This window comes from Triturus cristatus, chromosome 5_1 (assembly GCF_964204655.1).
Source record: "Triturus cristatus chromosome 5_1, aTriCri1.1, whole genome shotgun sequence".
In the NCBI taxonomy this organism is placed as follows: Eukaryota; Metazoa; Chordata; class Amphibia; order Caudata; family Salamandridae; genus Triturus; species Triturus cristatus.
Window position 1 is genome coordinate 631,528,815 of NC_140587.1, and position 19,995 is coordinate 631,548,809.

At 46.5% G+C, this 19,995-nt stretch overlaps 1 protein-coding gene across 1 annotated transcript in view; it reads left to right on the forward strand.

Annotated features, from left to right (window-relative positions):
• NSMAF (neutral sphingomyelinase activation associated factor) overlaps positions 1-19,995 on the forward strand; it is a 624,890-nt gene that overhangs the window by 212,280 nt on the left and 392,615 nt on the right. The gene's annotated exons all lie outside the window — the stretch shown is intronic.

A 19,995-nucleotide genomic window follows, 5' to 3' on the forward strand; every position in this document is an offset into this window, starting at 1 on the left:
CAGAGCCATGGAGAAATCGGGCACCCGGACCCAGCTCAGCTCAACCTTGCGATCTGGCTCCTGAAATCTTAGAATTTGGATACCTTAACCTTCCCCCTGATTGCATGAACATTATCAAGGAAGCCAGACGTCCTACCACTCGAGCATGCTATGCCGCAAAGTGGAAGAGATTTGTTGTTTACTGTCGTAACAATACAATCAACCCTTTAGATGCATCCATACAGCACATCATATGCTATCTGCTCCATCTTCAAAGGTGTAACCGGGCATATTCATCCATACGTCTACACCTCGCAGCAATTGCTGCTTACCTACAAAACAGACAGCATTTATCACTGTTCAGAGTGCCCACTATTAAAGCCTTTATGGAAGGCCTAAAACGAGTAATTCCACCCAGGGCACCACCTTCCTCTGTATGGAATCTAAACGTAGTTCTTACACGGCTAATGGGTCCGCCTTTCGAACCAATGCATAAATGTGAGCTACAGTTCCTCACCTGGAAAACAGCTTTCCTCATTGCTATCACTTCCCTTAGAAGGGTTAGTGAAACACAAGCGTTCACTATACAAGAACCCTTTTTGCAGATACATCACAGCAAGGTGATACTTCGTACAAACCCAAAATTTCTGCCCAAGGTCATTTCCCCCTTCCATCTTAATCAATCGGTGGAATTACCGGTTTTTTTCTCGCAACCTCAATCTGTTGCGGAAAGGGCTCTACATACACTTGATGTTAAAAGGGCTTTGTTGTACTACATACAAAGAACGCAACCTTTCAGGAAGACCAAACAATTGTTTGTCTCCTTCTCTCCACCGCATAAAGGTAACCCCATCTCTAAATCAGGGATAGCTAGGTGGATTGTTAAGTGCATACAAATTTGCTATCACAAAGCAAAAAGAACATTATCTGTTCCACCTAAAGCCCACTCTACAAGAAAGATAGGGGCTTCTATGGCTTTTCTAGGGAACATACCCTTAGATGACATCTGCAAGGCAGCCACATGGTCAACTCCGCACACCTTCACAAAACATTACTGTGTAGACGTGCATTCCAAGCAACAAGCTAGTGTGGGCCAGGCTGTACTAAAGACACTATTTCAAACCGCTGCAACGGATACCGGTGGTCGCCGCTAGGGCTGGGTACTGCTATATAATCTATGCAAAAGTGTGCAATCTGCAGCTCATATGCCTCGAACGGAATATGCTACTTACCAGTATGCATCTGTTCTTGGCATGTAGAGCTGCAGATCTGTACACGCCCACCCGCCTCCCGGGCTACCTGTATCCGTTCCAGTCGATCTTATTTAGATACAACACACATGGGTTTCTTACTGTTATCACTACGCTCCATCATTTCCCTGCTGGCGAAAAACAATCTGAGGATGGAGCCGAAGCCCATGCGCAGTACGGACCGAAGGAGGAGTCACCGAACTCGTGACTTCCAAAGACTGTCCAAGAAGAAAAACAAACTGCAAACATCCGGGCCCAACACCAGATGGCGATCTATGCAAAAGTGTACAGATCTGCAGCTCTACATGCCAAGAACAGATGCATACTGGTAAGTAGCATATTCCTTCCTTATCGCATGCTTGTTCAAAGCTGGAAACTGACACTGCAGACAAAACTACGACATTGCTACAGCACGAAACATCGCACCACAACCTGGCCAGCTAAAAACTGAAAACATCCTGTTGATAGCATCCCTAGCCCTTTGTTGCTGGTGACTTTTCCATCAGTACATAAACAACACAGGATGTACACACACACCTCTTTCCGTACACCATCGCAACAAATGTAGGCACAAGGAGAGCAAACGCAAGCCTTAAGCTGAAGTGAAGCTCCCATATCTATGTAAAAATTCACGAACATGGTGACTTAAAATACTTGAACAATTTTGCGATTTTCAAAGTCGGAGAAAAACGCAGTATCCTACAACCCAAAGAAGCTCACAGCAGAGGTGTTGCATAACTTTTATTCAACTTGGAATGTGTTCTAACACATGACAGAATAGGATAACTCAGTCATTACATGTTCACAAATGCCCTTCTTCAAGCCCTCCGAAAAACACACACTCCGAAATTAAATTGGACAAATAATCCCATCATCTCAGGTGTAATGAAAGTGACCTCTTTGTAACCATCCCCGGCAAACCATATGGTGTCTGCACAGTGAATTTTGAGTTACAAGCCCGGGAAATATAAAAAATAATAATATGGTAGACCAGCAGCTGTGGATTTGTACTTTCAGCCTCTGCTTCGAGCTCCTACACAGACTACAGAAAAAATGTGAAATATCTTCGGAGACATAATTGTGTAACTCAGGATGTCCTGTTTCTCTTTCCGCAACACTGAGCCTGCAGAGTGAATCACAAAGAAGAGAATAAAATTCATATCTCAACATTGTCCCAGTCCCTGCCTCTCACATTAGAGTAAATGTCATCGACAGTAAGTTTCAGCAAGAGCTGTTACGATCCACACTTTTTTGACTGTACATGGATGCTCTACTCGAGAAACAACTGTTTTATTTCTGCTGTGCATCCTAAACTGGCATTGAAAGCACTACGTTTCCAATTGGGGTGTTTAAATGAAGCAAAGCTGCTAATTGAAAACTCTGTGACGCGTATATTTTCAGATTTAATCCGTGTATGGTGATGGGCCACCAAACATACACAACGTGATAGTAGGAGTGCTTGCAGTAAATTTAACCATTGGCAATGACTTGGGGTGGAATTTCAACTCTTCTTTGTTTTGCCCACCATGCTACCGAAGTTTGGACCTATCCATATGCAAATCAGTCTTGACCCTGCTCCAGTAGGAACAGTCCAGACCGAACTGTCAAGCCATGTCCTGAACTGGAACACAAGCAACCCAGAACCATCTTAGCTCAGATTAGGGTCTCTTCAGTTGGGCTTGGCTGGGTTCCAGTGGCAAAGTGAGCTAGGGCCTCCTGTCTGGACAAACCCTTTTCCACTTAGGGCGTAACTTCAAACACACAAAAGGTGATGGGAGGAATACTTGCAATAAATCATAACCACTGGCAATCTCTCGGGGTAGCATTTCAAACCGCTGTTCCTTTTGCCCACCATGCCATCTACATTTGGACCTAGTCATATGCAAATCAGCCTTGACTCGGCTCCATTAGGAACAGTTCAGCATGAGCTGCCTGGCCAGGTCCTCCCTGAACTGCAATAAAAGCAACCGTAGACTTGTTTTGTCGTGAGCAGGGCTCTTTCGTCATCGTAGCTTGGATCCAGTGAGCAAGGGACACTACATGATATAATTGGGGGAATGGGGAATGTTGGTCTTTCTGACTTTAGTTTAAACAATGTGTTAGCAAATTATTTGGATGCTGTTAGCCATTCTTTAAATACAAAAAAAATAATGTATTTGTAAATTGCAGTGCATTTATAAACAACCATGAGTAGAATTTTAAAAAGAGATCTAAGAGTGAATAACCAGGTCTTTAGATTTTGTTTTTATTATTTTTTTAAATCTGATGAGTGTGTTCAAGCCATAGTCACAGTGTCAAGTAATTCCTCATGTGTGGACCCTTTGGTATGATGGGTGCCTTGGTGTAGGTTGAAGAGGTAATGTGCCTTACTTTGTAGTTCTCAATACTTGCATACCATTAGCTCAAATAATATGTCTAGTGAGTGTCTGGTTTGCTTTGCATACATCATCTAAAATTATGCTTAATTTGTAAGTGGATATTAGTTCCTTCGCAAGGCCCAAAGTCACTAAGGACTTTATTACCCTGTTAATTACGCCTGGTCTGCTTTTGATCAGAGCACTTAATGGCCCTGCTTTTTGTTCAGTGCCAGGTGTGAAAGTGTCCTCTCTTCTTCACTTATCATCTTCTTTCCTTCCCAGACTTCACTCTAATTTGAGCCCTGGACCAAGTGACCTACCTGTGCCTACACAGATGGAATTCCCTGAGAACATGACACCCACCCTCCTTTTTCCAGAAAGATATTGAGGTTATCCGATAGTTCTTGATGACCTTCATCACATGGTGCGGTTAACTTGGGGTATTGGATGTGCAGCATTCCCGGGTTTACCTTTTGTGTCATGGGATAAAGCCATCTGAAGAGTAGTTTTGACGTTTGGCTATTTCTGGATGTACTACACATTTCAGGTCTTTAGTCCACAGAGACACTAGTTCTCTTAACATGGATAGCCTGGATAGGCACACCATTAAAGGAGATATGATTTTTAGGCCTCGAGGTCTCGGGCCTAGCGTTGCAGTGCGTAGGGGCTTCAGAAAGCTGACCACACGCTTGCGTGTTCTTTTGTTTTTGTCAGCTGCAATTGGCTTTTGCATGTGTTTTTTTTTTTTAAACGCAGCACGCAATTGGGCAAAGGCGGGCGCATGTCCCGCCTTTGCTCCGCCCACTTCCCAATGGTGTCTGTTACGCGCAGCAGAGCTTTTGCTTTGCTGCCGCGCTCGCTTGCCCCCGCACCTCTGTGGTGCGCGTGCTCCACTGGTTTCTGTTGCAAGCGCGCGAGCCAGTCACCGTAAGTGTTGCAGTTTCGCCAGCAGACACTGTTTTGCCAAATATTATTTCCTGACATACTTTTTTTTTTTTGCCTGCCTAGAATGGCTAGATAACCTCACCACCGCCTACCCATGATCTGGCACGGAAAAGATCACAGCTTTGATCACCTCACCTTACGCTGGTTAAGTAAACTCTTGTCCCGTCTGGCATGCCGTATCCGCCTCCCTCCCACATCCCCACACCTAGCCACCCGGGCTCCACCTTAAAGGGGCCGCGCGCACAATAAATACATTAACAATATTATTATTTACATTTAACTCTGCAGTCGGGAACTTGTGTGCCTAGCGGGTATAATTGTAGTGTATTAAACTGCATCCATTGTATAGCGCTTACTACCCCTGTGTGAGGCGGTACAGCGCTTCTCCACAGAGATAGCACTATACACCGTGTGGGGTGTGTGCTTGGATCTGCGCTGGTGTTGATAATGAGCCTAGGTGGGAAGTGTTTCCATGTAGTGACTAAGCTGTCATAGTGCTGAAATTCTACCTATATATTATTCAGAGGCAACCCCTGGACCACCAACTCGGCCGGTATTATAATACAAAGGGGACTGTGTACTATGGAATGCAGACGCCCTCTGCTACCTTGGCATCTGCATTTATTGAAAAGCAGCAGACCTATTAGATGGCAACCTTGGTAGAGCATTGACTGCCATCCACTCTCAAATCTCCTTCTGGGGCACACTCCCATTATCGGTGACCAGCCGGATTGCCCTCACCAAAATGGTGATCCTGCCGTGATTTTTATATAACTTTACAAATTTGCCCCTATATATCTCCCTGTCCTTTTTTATAAGCCTCGAGAAGACAATCAGGGATTTTATATGGGGCAGCTCTCGCCACTGAGTGGCCTTTAAAAAACTCTACTTACTTACTGGCTGTGGCAGCCTTGCAGCACCTAATATGGAACATTAACATCTTGCGGCGCAGCTACTGTCGGTGGCCAGATGTCTAGCCTCCCGCCAACTTTGTGACACGGCAACCATGCGTCCACCCCCGTCGCTTGCCTTCATGCTCCACATATTCCACCCTTCTACAAAGCCCATTGAGCTTGAGCCTTTACTTCTTAGAGTGGCATATAGATGCTACCGCAGATGCTTATAAACTACCCGAAACACGAACACCATACGCCCCTGCCATACCACTTCAGGGAACACCTAGGTGTCACGTGGTCACTACAGGAGCCGAACTACACCTCTGGGGTGAAGCAGGTATCCAAGACATAGGAGACCTGTACCGGGATAGAGCCTTGATATCATATGCCACGTTAGTTGAGAAGGATGGGATACACCCTAGCCGATTCCTACTTCATCGTTCACTCCTGGCAGCCTTCACAACGAGATAGGGAGATATGACTAACGAGCCCCCAAGACACTTGGCAGTTCAGTACTTACATGTGATGGGACGTGGCCGACACTTCACATGGTGGTTCGCTACTGCCCTTAGACAACACACCGCGATTACATTGGCACCGCTGAGGCTCCGTTGAGAAGGGGACTTAAATAGCTCATTCACTGACCTCAAATGGGCAGCAGTACCAGAGAGCCCCACGCATGTTCCCCGCAACATGCACTTCCGTCAGTTTCAGTATTATATTACACATAGAGGATATCTCACCCCATCACATGTAAGTACTGAACTGCCAAGTGTGTAGGGGGCTCGTTAGTCATATCTCCCTATCTCGTTGTGAAGGCTGCCAGGAGTGAACGATGAAGTAGGAATCGGCTAGGGTGTATCCCATCCTTCTCAACTAACGTGGCATATGATATCAAGGCTCTATCCCGGTACAGGTCTCCTATGTCTTGGATACCTGCTTCACCCCAGAGGTGTAGTTCGGCAGAGACCTGTACCTCCGTTGAGAAGGGGACTTAAATAGCTCATTCACTGACCTCAAATGGGCAGCAGTACCAGAGAGCCCCACGCATGTTCCCCGCAACATGCACTTCCGTCAGTTTCAGTATTATATTACACATAGAGGATATCTCACCCCAGCTAAGATCAACAGATATTTCCATCGTACCAATGTTGCCGTCCCTCGTTGCCACCTAGTTGATTCCGACCTTTTACACATGCTGTGGGAATGCCCCTCCCTTCAGAGATATTGGAGTGCGATTGCAGATGCCCTCTCCTGATGAATGGACACGACATCCCTTTCAAATGGGAGACTTACATCCTACACCTTCTAGGTCTCCGCTTCTTGAAGTGCACCTGTGTTCATCCATCTTATCAGCAACCCCAGGAGAGCCATGCTCTGTATCTCTACACCGGGAACCGACCCCATAAGTGTCTGTACTAGTCCTCACTCATATCTATCACAACAATCAACAAATTACCAAAATACCCACTCCCCTCCTCCCTACCCATCCCCCTCCCCCACTCAGGCATGTTGCTCGATCATCTAGCTCTCAGTGGAAAGTAGTATTTAATCATGTAGGCCATCTGGCATCCTATTTTAAGAAACTAGGCATCTACATAGAGGGGAGCTACAATATAGTACATGCTTGTCAACTCCTAAGCTACCAGGTCAGATAGGGCGATGTTTCAAACCTTGTATACAAGTCTTCTCACTCAAGAGGTGGTTCGGTGTCATCAGTCGGGGGCTTAAGTAAGTCCGTGTCCAACAATTTTTCATTACCGATTCTCTGGGCCAGTTGTAATCTAAAAATACCTTCACAATCAGCCCATTTTGTGAATTTTCGTAGCCATCGTGAGGTGTTAGGTGCGGTGGTCGCCTTCCAATGCCCTGTAATTTCTCGCTTAGCCAGGACTAACCCCAGGTCAATGAATTTGCTGGTAGCTTTTTTGCGGGCAGTATGAGGGAACCAGTGTAATAGCCAAAATCCCGGGGTCAAAGTGCTATCTCTATCTGTTAATTCACCCAGTTTAGCCGTTGTTGCTCTCCAGAACCCTTCTAACAATGGACACACCCAGAGCATGTGCAAGAATTCGGCGTTTTCTAGCTTACACCACGAGCAGGTTGTTTGGGATCCCAAAAATTCATTAATTTTGTGTGGGGTGAGATACGCTCTGTGGAAGATATAAAACTGGATTAGCTGAAATCTCGCGTTCCTGGAGCATTTCCACGCTCGCTCTACCAGTGCCTCCCACGGCTTCTCCTCTATGGGGATCCCAAGGTCTGCTTCCCATTCGACACGCAGACTCTCTAAAGGGCGCCGGATCTCCTGGATAATCCGCCTATATAGGCTAGTAACTGCTTTGATTGTCCCAGCCGCTGATACCACATACTGGCATGGGAGAGAGGTCGGCGGTTCGACCATCCCCTTCTTCCAGTGCTTACGGATGGCTGCCGTCAACGCAGCATGCAATAGGAAGTCCTGTCGGGGCAGTCCGTACCGTTCTAATAGATCATTAAAGGGTAGGAGGGTGCTGTCCTCATAGAGGTCTCCAATAGTGGAGATCCCCGCTTCCTCCCAATCCCGCAGTCTCTGCCAATCTCCCCCATGTGGCAATGCTTCACAAACCAGCAGCGGAATCTCAGGTGCATACGGGAGTCCCAATTTGGCTCATTTGTTGGCCTGATTCCAACATTGCCGCAACACCTACAGATCTCTCGGGGCTTCTCTTTCGCTTAGGGGGAGCCAGAGAAGCACACGAGAAAGCTGTCTCAGATCCCGGTCCATGTCCCCATGGGCCTCCCCAGTACGAAGTCTTTTCGCCATCCATTTTGTGAACCACTGAAGTTGAGCTGCTCCTGTCTAGGTCTCATCATGGTGGCGAGCGCTACTCTGCGCCTCCCAGAGCCCCATAAAAATCCCGTAATCATGGTGTTAAGTTGGGTAAAGAATTTTCGCGGTATCCATAGTGGTAGGGAGCCAAAGTAGTAAAGAAGTCGTGGTAGAGTTACCATCTTTAGCAGCGCCACCCTTCCCGCCACTGATAGTGGGAGGGTTCCCCAAAATTCAAAGTTGCTCCTGGTGGTTCGCAGTGCTTGTCCGACATTACCTTCTAATAAGTCGGAGGGTGCATGGTAAATCCTCACTCCTAGGTAAGTCAGGCAGTTGCTTTCCCACCTTACGTCTAACGCATCTGGTGGATCTCCTCTACCACCCTGAGTGGGGAAAAAAGCACGTCTTATTCCAGTTGACCTTAAGACCCGCTACTCATCCCAACCTGGCCAGCAGGTGTCTAGCGCCCCGTAACTCGTCTGCAGAGTTGTCGAGGAACATTAGGAGGTCGTCCGCGTATAGGGCAATAAAGTGGGACTGACCCATCCCGTCTAGGCCCCGGTAATACCGTCCCGATCTCGCATGGACAGCCAGCGGTTCCACTGCCAGTGCGAACAGGAAGGGGGAGAGCGGGCACCCTTGCCTCGTACCTCTGCCCACATTGCAGGCCTCCGATACCACTCCCCCCCCCCCCCTCCGTGCGCACCCTGGCAGTTGAGTTATTGTACAATATTGCCAACCAGGTCACGAATCCCTCACCCAGTCCGAAAGCTCGCAGAACCCTAAAAAGATATGACCATTCAAGACTGTCGAAGGCCTTCTCGATGTCAATCGACAGGATGCACGCCTCATCCCTGTCGCGCATTGGAGTATCCAGTAGTTGAAGCAGTCGGCGTATATTCATGGCCGTATTCCGGGAAGGAATAAATCCCGCCTGGTCTACATGCACAAGTGTTGTCATATGGGTCATCAGACGGCTGGCCAGAATGCGACTTAATATCTTGTAATCGAGGTTAAGCATAGCGAGAGGGCAGTAGGCGGTGCGATCCCATGCAGGTTTATCTGGTTTGAGGAGTGGTATGATTATCGCTTCCCTGGTTGAGATAGGTAAACGGCCATCTTGCCTTGATCTGTTATAGAGGGCTAGCAGGCGGGGAGCTAAAATATCCACATATGTAGAATAAAACTCAATGGGAAACCCATCAGTGCCAGGGGTTTTGTTTCTGGCCATGTGTTTTATGCCCCCCCCCCTAATCTCACCCAGTTCTATATCCTGGCCCAAGGACTCCACATCATCCGCCTCGATTTGGGGACGTTCGATATCCAAGAATCCCTCCTCCTCTAACACCAGCAGATCCAGCTGACTTTGGTACAATGTGGTATAATACTCCAGGAACTGCGCATTAATAGCTTGTTGCCTGTAATGAGTTGTTCCATCTCCCCCTCGCAGTTCTAAGATTGGCGTACCTCTGCGTGCCGGATTGGCCAGCCAAGCCAGCAGCGCTCCAGATTTGTCCCTCAGCGTGTGCCCGAGCCGTGTACGCCCTGTGGTCAAAGCATCTCAATCGTTCCACTTGGACCACCAGTTCTTCCCTGACTCTCATAAGATCTGCCTGTCTGTCCTCCTTTTCAGGTCTATTCCTTTCCACGTCTCTTAGCTGCTGTTCCGCTTTCTGTATATTGTTTAGTAGGATCCTGCGTACCCCCACCGCTTCCCCAATGCAGCAGCCCCTTATTACCACTTTGAAAGCATCCCTTTCAATGTGAAGGCTGGTGGTCGTGTCAGTGTTATTCTGGAAGTACTCCTCTATAGCAGTGCCTATTGTGGTTCGAAAGACCTGGTCTTCCAGTGTCTCTGGTCGGAGACTCTAATTAGGGATTGTGGACCTAACTCACACCCAGTCCAGAGATACCAGAAGGGGATTGTGGTCAGATATTGTCCTGGCTAAATACTCGCTCGATGTAATCCCTACATGTACATCCGGGGAACAGAGGATAGAGTCCAACCGAACATGCAGCTCATGTAGAGCCGAGAAGTAAGAGTAGTCCCGTTCCCCCGGATGATGGGCCCTCCAAATGTCTGTCAGCCCCCAGTGTCGTTGCCAGTCTCGTCTGGCTTCTGCTACCCTGTGTGTGGAAGCGTCGGAGAGTGGTGGATGGGATCGGTCCAGAGTAACCTCAGTAATGCAATTGAAATCCCCCCCCCCCAGGAGCACAGATCCAGTCAGAACCTGCGCCAATGTCTGAGAGAGCTGTGCGAAGAATGCAGGCTGGTCAACATTAGGAGCATATATACTTCCCATAGTAATATCTCGGCCATCGAGGCGCCCCAACACCACCACGAATCTGCAGTCCGATCATCTGAACACTTCATCTGCCGTCTGTGGGGTAACGTCCGGGAGTTCAGTGTCAGAGAGCCCATGGACACTGCTCGATCTCAAGGTCTCAGTTCTGTCTCCCTCAGGGGTCCGTGTCGTTTGTTAGCCGGGCTGGCATCTCCATGGCTAATGTCTGCTTCTGCTTGGACTACCCTGTCTCGTTCATGTCTTGGCCAGCCGGAGAGGGGGCCCCCGTGGCGGTGAAGTGGAGGACGACTGCCGCCGGGGTGAGTGCAGTTGTGGAGAGCGTGTTGCGTTGCCGCGACGTGTTTCTAGCCAGTCCCAGGCGGCCTGCAGGGTGATAAAGTGTGTTTACGCATCTGTAGTTACCCTAAGGCGGGCCGGGAACAGCATGGCATAAGTGAGATGAAGCTGGCGCAACTTCTGCTTGACAGCCAGGAAGTAAGATCTCTGTCGCTGCACTTCCCTAGTGTAGTCCGGGAATATCATCACCCTGCTGTTCCCGATCTGTAGATTCTATTTCTCACGGGCTCATTGTAAGATAAAGTCCCGATCTCTATAAGGTAATAATCTCACCACCAGCGGACGGGGTGGAGCACCAGGTTTAGGTGGTCTATCCGGGACCCTGTGGGCACGTTCCAGGGCATAAGAATGGGAGAGACCCTCCGGAGCCACCTCTGTTTTCAGCCAAGTTTCCAAGTACTGGACCGCATCAGCCCCCTCTTCTCGTTCCGGGACTCCCACAATGCGGAGGTTATTCCTTCTTGAGGGCCCTTCACTGTCCTTTGCCCTCACTTCTAGTGCTTTGATCCTGTTTTCCACTTCTTTCAGGGTATCTTGTAGGGTGGCGGCCGTGTGCAGTACGTCCTTCATGACAGTCTCATTGGTCACCACTCTCTCTTTAAGTTTTCGGTGTTCGTCCTTCAACAGGGTGAGGTCCGTCCCTATGGCGTCCATCTTCGCCTCCAGCGCCTCTCGCGAGGAGGTGATGTCCTGCATGAAGTCAGCCAGGGTGGGGTCCCCGGACGGTCTCTCCCCATGTCCTCCAGACGCGCCCTCGTCGTCGTCAGTGTGCTACTCCGGTTCGTCCATCTGTAGGACCTCATACTCCTTTTTTTGGACATCCTTCCCATCCTGCCATCCGTTGGTGAAGGTAGTGAGCTGCTGGATCAGTTTTTGTGAGTCCCAAACTCCCAGGTCAAGTGTTATTTGAACACACACCAGTGGGCGCAATATCGTCAGGCCTCCAGTCCACGTGAACCTTCTCAGGGGGCACCTCCGCCCAGCGGCTGATAGAGATGTACCCCGTACGTGGGGCGGGCAATTTCAATCTATAGGGACTCCGGATAGGCGCCTCAGGGTTCTCAGGAGTATAGGGATGATCCAGTCAGGAGTGTAGGCCCAGCGCCATGCAGAGGCCCAACAAACAGGCGGCAGCGCAACATTACCTCTGTAGTGCCTCCCGTCAGCAGAGTCCGGGCCCGGTGTCTCTCAACCACTTGGAAGGTGCGCGCTATGACCAGCAAATTCAGTGTGGAACTCGTGTGTTTCTAGAGCAGTACACACCCCGTGCTCCTCACTGTATAGGACTTCCCTCCAGTGTCTCCAGGGGCAGTATATCAGTGTTGTGAGCAGCTCCTCATCCCAACCGGGGGCACCACTGTTCCGGGTGGCGGGCCAGTTAATGCTTACACTGTGCCCCGACAGTGCCCGAGTGGGTTACCCGATTGCAGTCCTGTATCTGTAGGTCTCCAGGGCACTGTACAATGGGCCAGCGCAAGGTGCTCCTGTGCACAGGGCTACAGCGCCGCGGTCTGCTGCCCGCCTCACCCGGGAGCACTACAATTCCTTTGTAGGTACCGAACAGTTCGGTCAAGCTCTCAGGTCCCTGTGTGCTCCTCTCTCCGTCAGGCCGCAGGTCCGCTGTTCGCCCGGTCTTCAGCAATCCCAGCCATTGGAGCTTCCCAGCCCGCCCCGATTCCTTGGCGGCAGCTTGTCTTCCGTGAGTTCGGGCCGGTATGGGTAGTTCGCCAGGACAATTTGGGATATTTCCTTGCAGAGGAGACAGCCCGGCAGTGAATGGCCTCACCGCAGTGCATTCAGAGTGTCCCGCTCCGCCATCTTGAAGTCAGGCATCGTCTTCCGATTGTTTATAGGGCCCATTTCAACCCTCACCTCAATGCAGCATCGCCACATGGTGATCCCACAGGCGAGTTCCAGCCTTCGCTCTGGTTCCGATCCGCTGACTAGGAGGCTCTCCAAGCGCATCAGCGTATCTTACCGGTGAAAGTGTTTACCGCTAGTCGCGGCCTCCATTTTGTCCCCTGTCATGACGGGCGCGATCGGAAAGGAAAAACACAGTTTTCTTCACTTTCCTGCTTTCCGATGCCTTGAAAGTTCATCTAGGGGAGCACCCGGTATTCCGCAACAGTTTGCGGTGCCAGGGGCCACTTCAGCATGTCAGGATGACTTGCGGCGGAGGGCGGCCATGGAGGAGCTCCGAAGTCCGCTGCTGTCTACATCGGCGCCAAGCCACGCCCCCTTTCCAGACTCCCCATTGCAACAAACTTGGACACAGTAATGGTTGAATTACAAAACATAGACAATGTTGAGGTGGATGCGCCGGGTTTGGGAGATGATGCTGCCCCTAAATACCCATACACAGACTGATGCAACTTTTGGTGTGGCCGTGGTGCGGTGCTGCTAGCGGGTGTACATGTTTGCTCACAACTGTGCAGATCTTAGAGTATGTGCTGAATCACTTGCACCGACAGTGCATAGCTGGGTCAGGCATGAGGGCCTTTGTCCCCGTTCATTATAATCCGTCTCCGCTGTTTATAAACCGTTGCACAGTAGACACTTAATAAAATTGCTGCTACCCCCTAGGTCAGTGGCAGTCGGTGTGTTGTCCTGTATAAGTCTGTGTTGTTAATCAGAAATCAATAAAAACAGATTCAAACAAAAAAATTAAAAAGGGAAGCTCAGGGGACACATCTTTGAGTATATTGATGACAATTTTGAGTCTGCTGTACACGCACAAATGCTGTCTGCTGCAAGGAAGGTCACTTGGTGGGTAAGCTGATCAGAGACTCCGATAGTTGATGAGAAGCGTATCCTCCTGTAGTGGGAGGTTAAAGCTTTAACATTACAACATACTTTGACACTGATCCAGCCACTAAAACAGGCAAGAAGGCTGGTAGGCTCCTGGCAGCACAGCTGAGGCAAAGGGAGGCACAGATTATTATGCCTGTAATCCGAGAGGATTGGGGAAATTTGCTAACACTCCCAGCTGAAATAACCAAAGGCTTTGAATTGTACTATACATTACTTTACCATTCAGACCATTATGTAACTACCAACATAACATTACGAACGTTGAAAACCTCAGGTTTTCAACGTTCGTAAGATCGTACGTACTGTGGATACGATTTGATGATAATATACTCGTTTCTTTATGCATTGATACTCGACGTGGCATTACCAACATTGGGGATGTTAAGGGCCATTAATAATTTGGTTGTTGTACAAAGACTACACGTGAATTTGACACTGGAGGATTCTGTTAGAAACGATACGGGAGTTTGGAAGGTTCTCTACACTATAGATTTTGAGCCCTGAAGAAGTCGTATGGGATACACCCCTTAACGACGAAACGCGTTGGGAGTGGAAGAATCCTTTATGAATAAATAAGAAGAGCGGAAGTTTATATATGAAAACTGTTTCTACTTTGTATATTCATTTCTTAGCGTGTGCATCAATTACATTGAATGTTATATCAATCTACGATTGAGTTTGTAGGGAGTTTGGGTGGTATTCCCTATTGATAGCGCCGCTGTAGACGTTTCATTTCTATGTCAGTTTCAATAATTAATTTTGTGCGATTTTGTTTGTAGCGCCATACAGCCTCTCACACCCATCAATTATTGTAACCAACATGCAGATGTCCATAGAAGAATGGATTCCCCAGAGAGTCCCACAAAACAGGGAACTGTTATTGGTTCCCTTACTACATGCAGCATTAAGAAGACTGAAGTGACCAGATTACTGTGACCCATATCAAATCAAGCAATAATGTCTCTTATTCCGAAGGCAGACAAAGACACCCTGCAGTGCTCCATAAGCTGCTCCATATGTCTTATCAATGTGGATGTTAAGGTGCTGATTAAATTCTAGGCCACTAGATTATGCAAAGTGATCTCATCCCTCATCCACGACTTGCAGGTGGGCTTTCTACCTGGCCATTCCTCTATGAATCACACAAGGAGACATACACTAAAACTGGAGGCAGAAGCGCTAGCCCCCTTTTTGGATATGGAGAAGGATTTTGATAGAGTACATTGGGGATACCTTTTTGGCACCCTCCAGAGGGCTGGCCTAGGCCAGAACTTCATTGCCAAGGTACACTGCCTGTACTGCCCAGTGTTAACTGTGGAGGAAACCTCTCTTGCCCAGTTTTTATCTGGTGTGGTACAGGTCAGGGGTGCCCCATCACATCTATTTTTGTTAGCATTGAAGCCCTTATCAGCAGCACTATGTATATCAAAGGATGAATTGCATATAGAGAACATATCAAAGTATTTTTGAATGCTGATGATATTCTAGTAACGCTAACACTTCTGTACTGCCAGTCTTCTCTCATTCTCTCCTTTTCACAATATTCTGCCTACAAAAATAAATGGGGAAAAAATCCAAAGCACTCTCCATGACTAGGCATGCAACCAGGGTGATTGGTTTTATGGATACCCTATCAAATCGATCCTCAAGGTCTTAAAATAACTAGGTATCCAAGTTAATGACTCTCTGGAAAATATAGCAGAGCACAATCTGAACCTGCTTATGTCTCAAATGAGAAATTATTACTTACAATGGTCACAACTCAACCTCTCATTCTGGGGCAGGATCCAAGTCTGAAAAAAAATAACAGTGGCATCCTGCTACACCTGTCTTGGGGATGAAATCCATTTGAGTTCACCCAGATCTGTTGAGCTGTATTGGCGCTGATACAAAGTGAATCATATAAGAAGCGATGAGGCCTAGGTTTAAACCACAGGTTGTGTGGGCCAATACAAAGTCAGAAGGACTGAAACTACTCCACATAAATATATTACTACTATTCTCCTCACCTACCAATTGGCCATATTTCTTCCCCCGAACACTGCAAAAACGTATATGGGTCAGCATAGAGAGACACATACTTCAATATCCAGAGCCGTTTACTGTTAACACCCACCACAAAAGGTAAAGTTAAACCCTGTTATATATTTGATGTCTGTTTGTGAACAATACCATAGACCAGGTGTCTCCAACCTATTTTGCAGTGAGAGCTACTTCTGATCAATAAAAATCTTTTTGAGCTACTAAAGGCCAAGCAACTTGTGCATTTTTCCCAAACTGCCCCGCCCAGCTTCGTTGACTTTAAGCCTAATTTCCATGGAGCTAGATACTATGTTTGATCCAAATACTTAGAGTTCCCTAGTTAGAAACAATTATGATTTTCGCCAGATTTGTTGTCACCGTGCTTCAAGAACTTTCAATTATCAATGATCACCAAAATAATAATTAAAATTCAGCTCAAATAAAAAACAAATGGGAAAATCAATCTCAACATGGTATTGCATGATGTTCTCTAATGCAGTGTAATCTAGTAGCTTTAGGAAGCAATTCTGAAGAAGTTGCCCACATTTTATCAATTTACTGAGCTGTTTACCAACAATCCTAAGCTTCATATCTGAAGTGACACATTACAGAATTTAATGAGAATAAAGGGCCTAGCAGAGGTTATATTCTGGAATAGACAGTCTATAATTGTCTCTCCCGTCTTAAAGCAGTTTTAAAATTGTCTTAAAATCATGAAAATGTCTTAGTTTGTTGTAAGTATTCTAAGTACCTTTGAGCATAATAATTGTGACTCCCTGTCCCGATTTAGCCTTCTCTAAATTGTTTTTCAAATGGGTAACAAAACAAAACGCCCTCCAGGTCTGACATTAATACCCATTCACATTGCAATTGCTTATCACTCAAACGACATGGGACTGTTCATCAACACAACAGTAAAACGATGTTGTAACCCTCATTTGATCTAAAAGCGTTACAATAGAGAAGTGGAATGCTATGTGTTATTACACTTAGTGCACGTGTTAGGGAAAGATAATAAGCATTCTTTATTTTGATATTGTTCCTTGGATCGTAGCTGAAAGCCTAAAATAGAAAAGTGTAATGCTGTTCGGTGTTATTCTAATAAGTTAGTGCCCTTGCTATGAAAAGATAAATGAGCATTCTTTTTTTGCCGTGATTCATAGGAAAAAAAGAATGCTTATTATCAGTGCATAGCAAGTGCACTAACTTATCAGAATAACACAAAATGACATTACACTTTTCTATTTTAGGCTTTCAGCTAATATTCTATGAAACGCAACAAAATAAATAATGCTTATTATCTTTACTTAGCAAGTTCACTAACTGTGATAACTAATTAAGGCATGACTATTACAGAGACCGATATGAAAATCAGCATGCCTCACCCTTCCTGCTCCACTCATAAATAAAGCTCAAGGGAAATCCAGCTTTTTAAACAACATTTGCTGAAAAAGCGACTGCAGTCCTAATAATGTACCTTGGAATCGCTCGAGGCAAGGCCCATCCTCCTCTTTGGAGTTCGATGGCAGGACTTTGCCAGGAGTCAGGCTGTGTCCTGGGCGTTGATATCAGACATAGCCCAAGTCCCACAGCCACTGTCTCAGGCCAAGACTCCGGTGCTCGGCTACTGCGAGGGAAGGCTTCTTCTTGAATCGCAGAGGCCCTAGAAAAACGGGAAGCCGAAGCAAGTTTGTTCCTACACGGAACAACGGTGTCTCCGAGCATGGTTCCGTGCAGCGTAGGACAGATGGCGCTGCTGGGCTAAAATAAATAACGAAGAGGCCTGGCAACAAAACTAAATGATCTTCACAATGGAGAAAAACGCAAGGTGTTGAAATGTAAAAATATAAACATCGAACTACGTTTTTCCTCAAAATAATGCTGCGAGCTACTCAAAGGGGGCGACGAGCTACCAGTAGCTCGCGATCGACTGGTTGGAGACATATGCCATAGACTATTGAAAATAGACCGTAAATGCGCTTTAATGCAACTAAGAGTATAAAGCCTCTTGAACAACTATCCAACAGGAGTTTTAGATACTTTCAGGGTATACAGCCCGAATGAGGCTTGACAGAAAACGATTTCTGGCAACATAGGCAACTACACTGCTGCCTTGGTAGCCATTGAGGTCCACCACCCTTCAACCTCCTCACATCTCCCTTTCAACATTAGCTGAATACATTTGGCCACATTAGAGGAGAGGTCTACAGGATATTGGGGCTGATGATCAAGTCTTTGTATTTTAAATCAATGTAATTACTTACTAGGCATTGATGGCGAACTATCCTAAATAAAGACTACTTTGAAGCGGAATGCGCATAATTATGGGGGACTTAAGAGTAGTCATGGAATCCAGGCTAAAGTTTTTGTATTTCAAAATCCTTCACCAATGACATTGGTCTTTCCAGAGACTACATGCTACTGGTGTACTACCTCAATCTCAATCTCAATGTCAACGTCCTTTATTCGATCTTACTCATAAGATCATAAAAGTGTTTACAGTCACAGTTTATAAAAGACATAGTAACATTTATTATAAACCCAGATGTAAAAAGAATGCAAACATTCATTATATCTTTACAATCTAATTCATCAATATGAATACAATAAAAACATGATAAGCCATCCAGCTATATCTTAAGGGTCCAGCGGCTTTCTCTTTTTCAGACATGCCCAGAGGAATGAGGCTAGAGAAAAACAGACATAAAGGTCCTGCAAGGATTTGAGGAAGAACATAGCTACATGGCAAAATTTAAAATTATGACTCTTGCAAATTGGTACAATAAATCTGTGTCATTCTTGACAATAAAAACCACACAAAAACAAGATGTGGAGATCATTTTGTGGAGACTTGTCACAAGGACATACTGAGAGATCGGAAGTTTTATATTGCTTCCCTGGAAATCCTATCGTCAATGCGATCATATTTAAGCGAAATCTCAGTAAAATGTATTTGTGGTGTGAGAGTGTGACGTCAGCCAAATACAGAAAACTTCCCTCCATCAACACTGGTGTTAGTTCATACAGACGAGCCGTCTGGGTGTGGACGTCGTTTTACTTTCTCAGATATTGTGCCCTCAAAATGAATATCTCCAGCAGTTTTTGCTTAGACATGGACTTACAAGTAGAGGGGTCTTTAAAAAGGCGGCTTAAGCCAATAGCAGATAATTCCGACTCCACATACTGTAGCCACTCAACCCTACTGTAATTTTCTGACTTAGAATGAGTGTTATCAAGTTTTGCGTGAAGGGAACTGTCACCCTACGCCAGATAGAGTGCCACAGTAGGAGTGGTGCCATTTTAATCGTGTCAATGATGTATAGTAAAGCCAATTTCATATGTAAAACGTAGTTTGAATATGACTGTGGAACGGAAGTGAAAGACTTAAAAAAATGTTCTCTATGGACTGCAGATTATCACAGGAAGCCATCCCCCATATCGCTGCATCATATACTGCTGCCACCTTAGTTTTCGCATAGTAAATCTTTTTCATTGGGATCAGAGTTTTGACTCGCTACCTTTTTAGAGAATGTTTTCAGTGCCATAAGGCTTCTCTGCATGCCCAATGATCTTCCCTCTAGTAATTTAGACCATGATTGGTTTCTATCAAAAAGGACTCCTAAATAGGGGGAACGAGTCCACCACCTCAATCTTACCAGAGTCCATAAAAAAGGGTCTGTCATGTTTCCATCGCAATGATAATAAAAGATTTGCTCTGGTTGACCTTTAAATCTAATGATTTCATGAAGGTTGCATAGGCAGATATAAGCTACTGGAGCCCCATCCCAGTTCTCGCCATCAATACGACGTCGTTCGTATATGCTAGCATTGGTAACCGCTGATGGTTAGCAAGCACAGGGACGTCCAAGGCTGCGCCCTCAAGATCTTTTCCCACACCATTAGTGTAGATGGAAAATAAAAATGGTGCCAGGACGCAGCCTTGTCTTACTCCTCTCAGGATCTTAAATGAGCGGGTACACTCCCCGTTCCTCCCATAGCGGACGGAGGAGGATGCGTCAGAATACAACTGCCTGATGAAGTCAACCAATGCCTGATCTATTACCATCTCCTCCATTATCTGCCAGTGTCTAGGGTGGGACACGCAATCGAAAGCTACGGATAAGTCTATGAAGGCAAGATAGATCTTCCTACCCTTGGCTCTGACATATCTATCCATGATCAATGACCAATTCAGGCATTGGTCTATGGTTCCTTTTCCCTCTTGGAATCAGTCAATCAATCAATCAGTCATTTGTAGAGCGCGCTACTCACCCGTGAGGG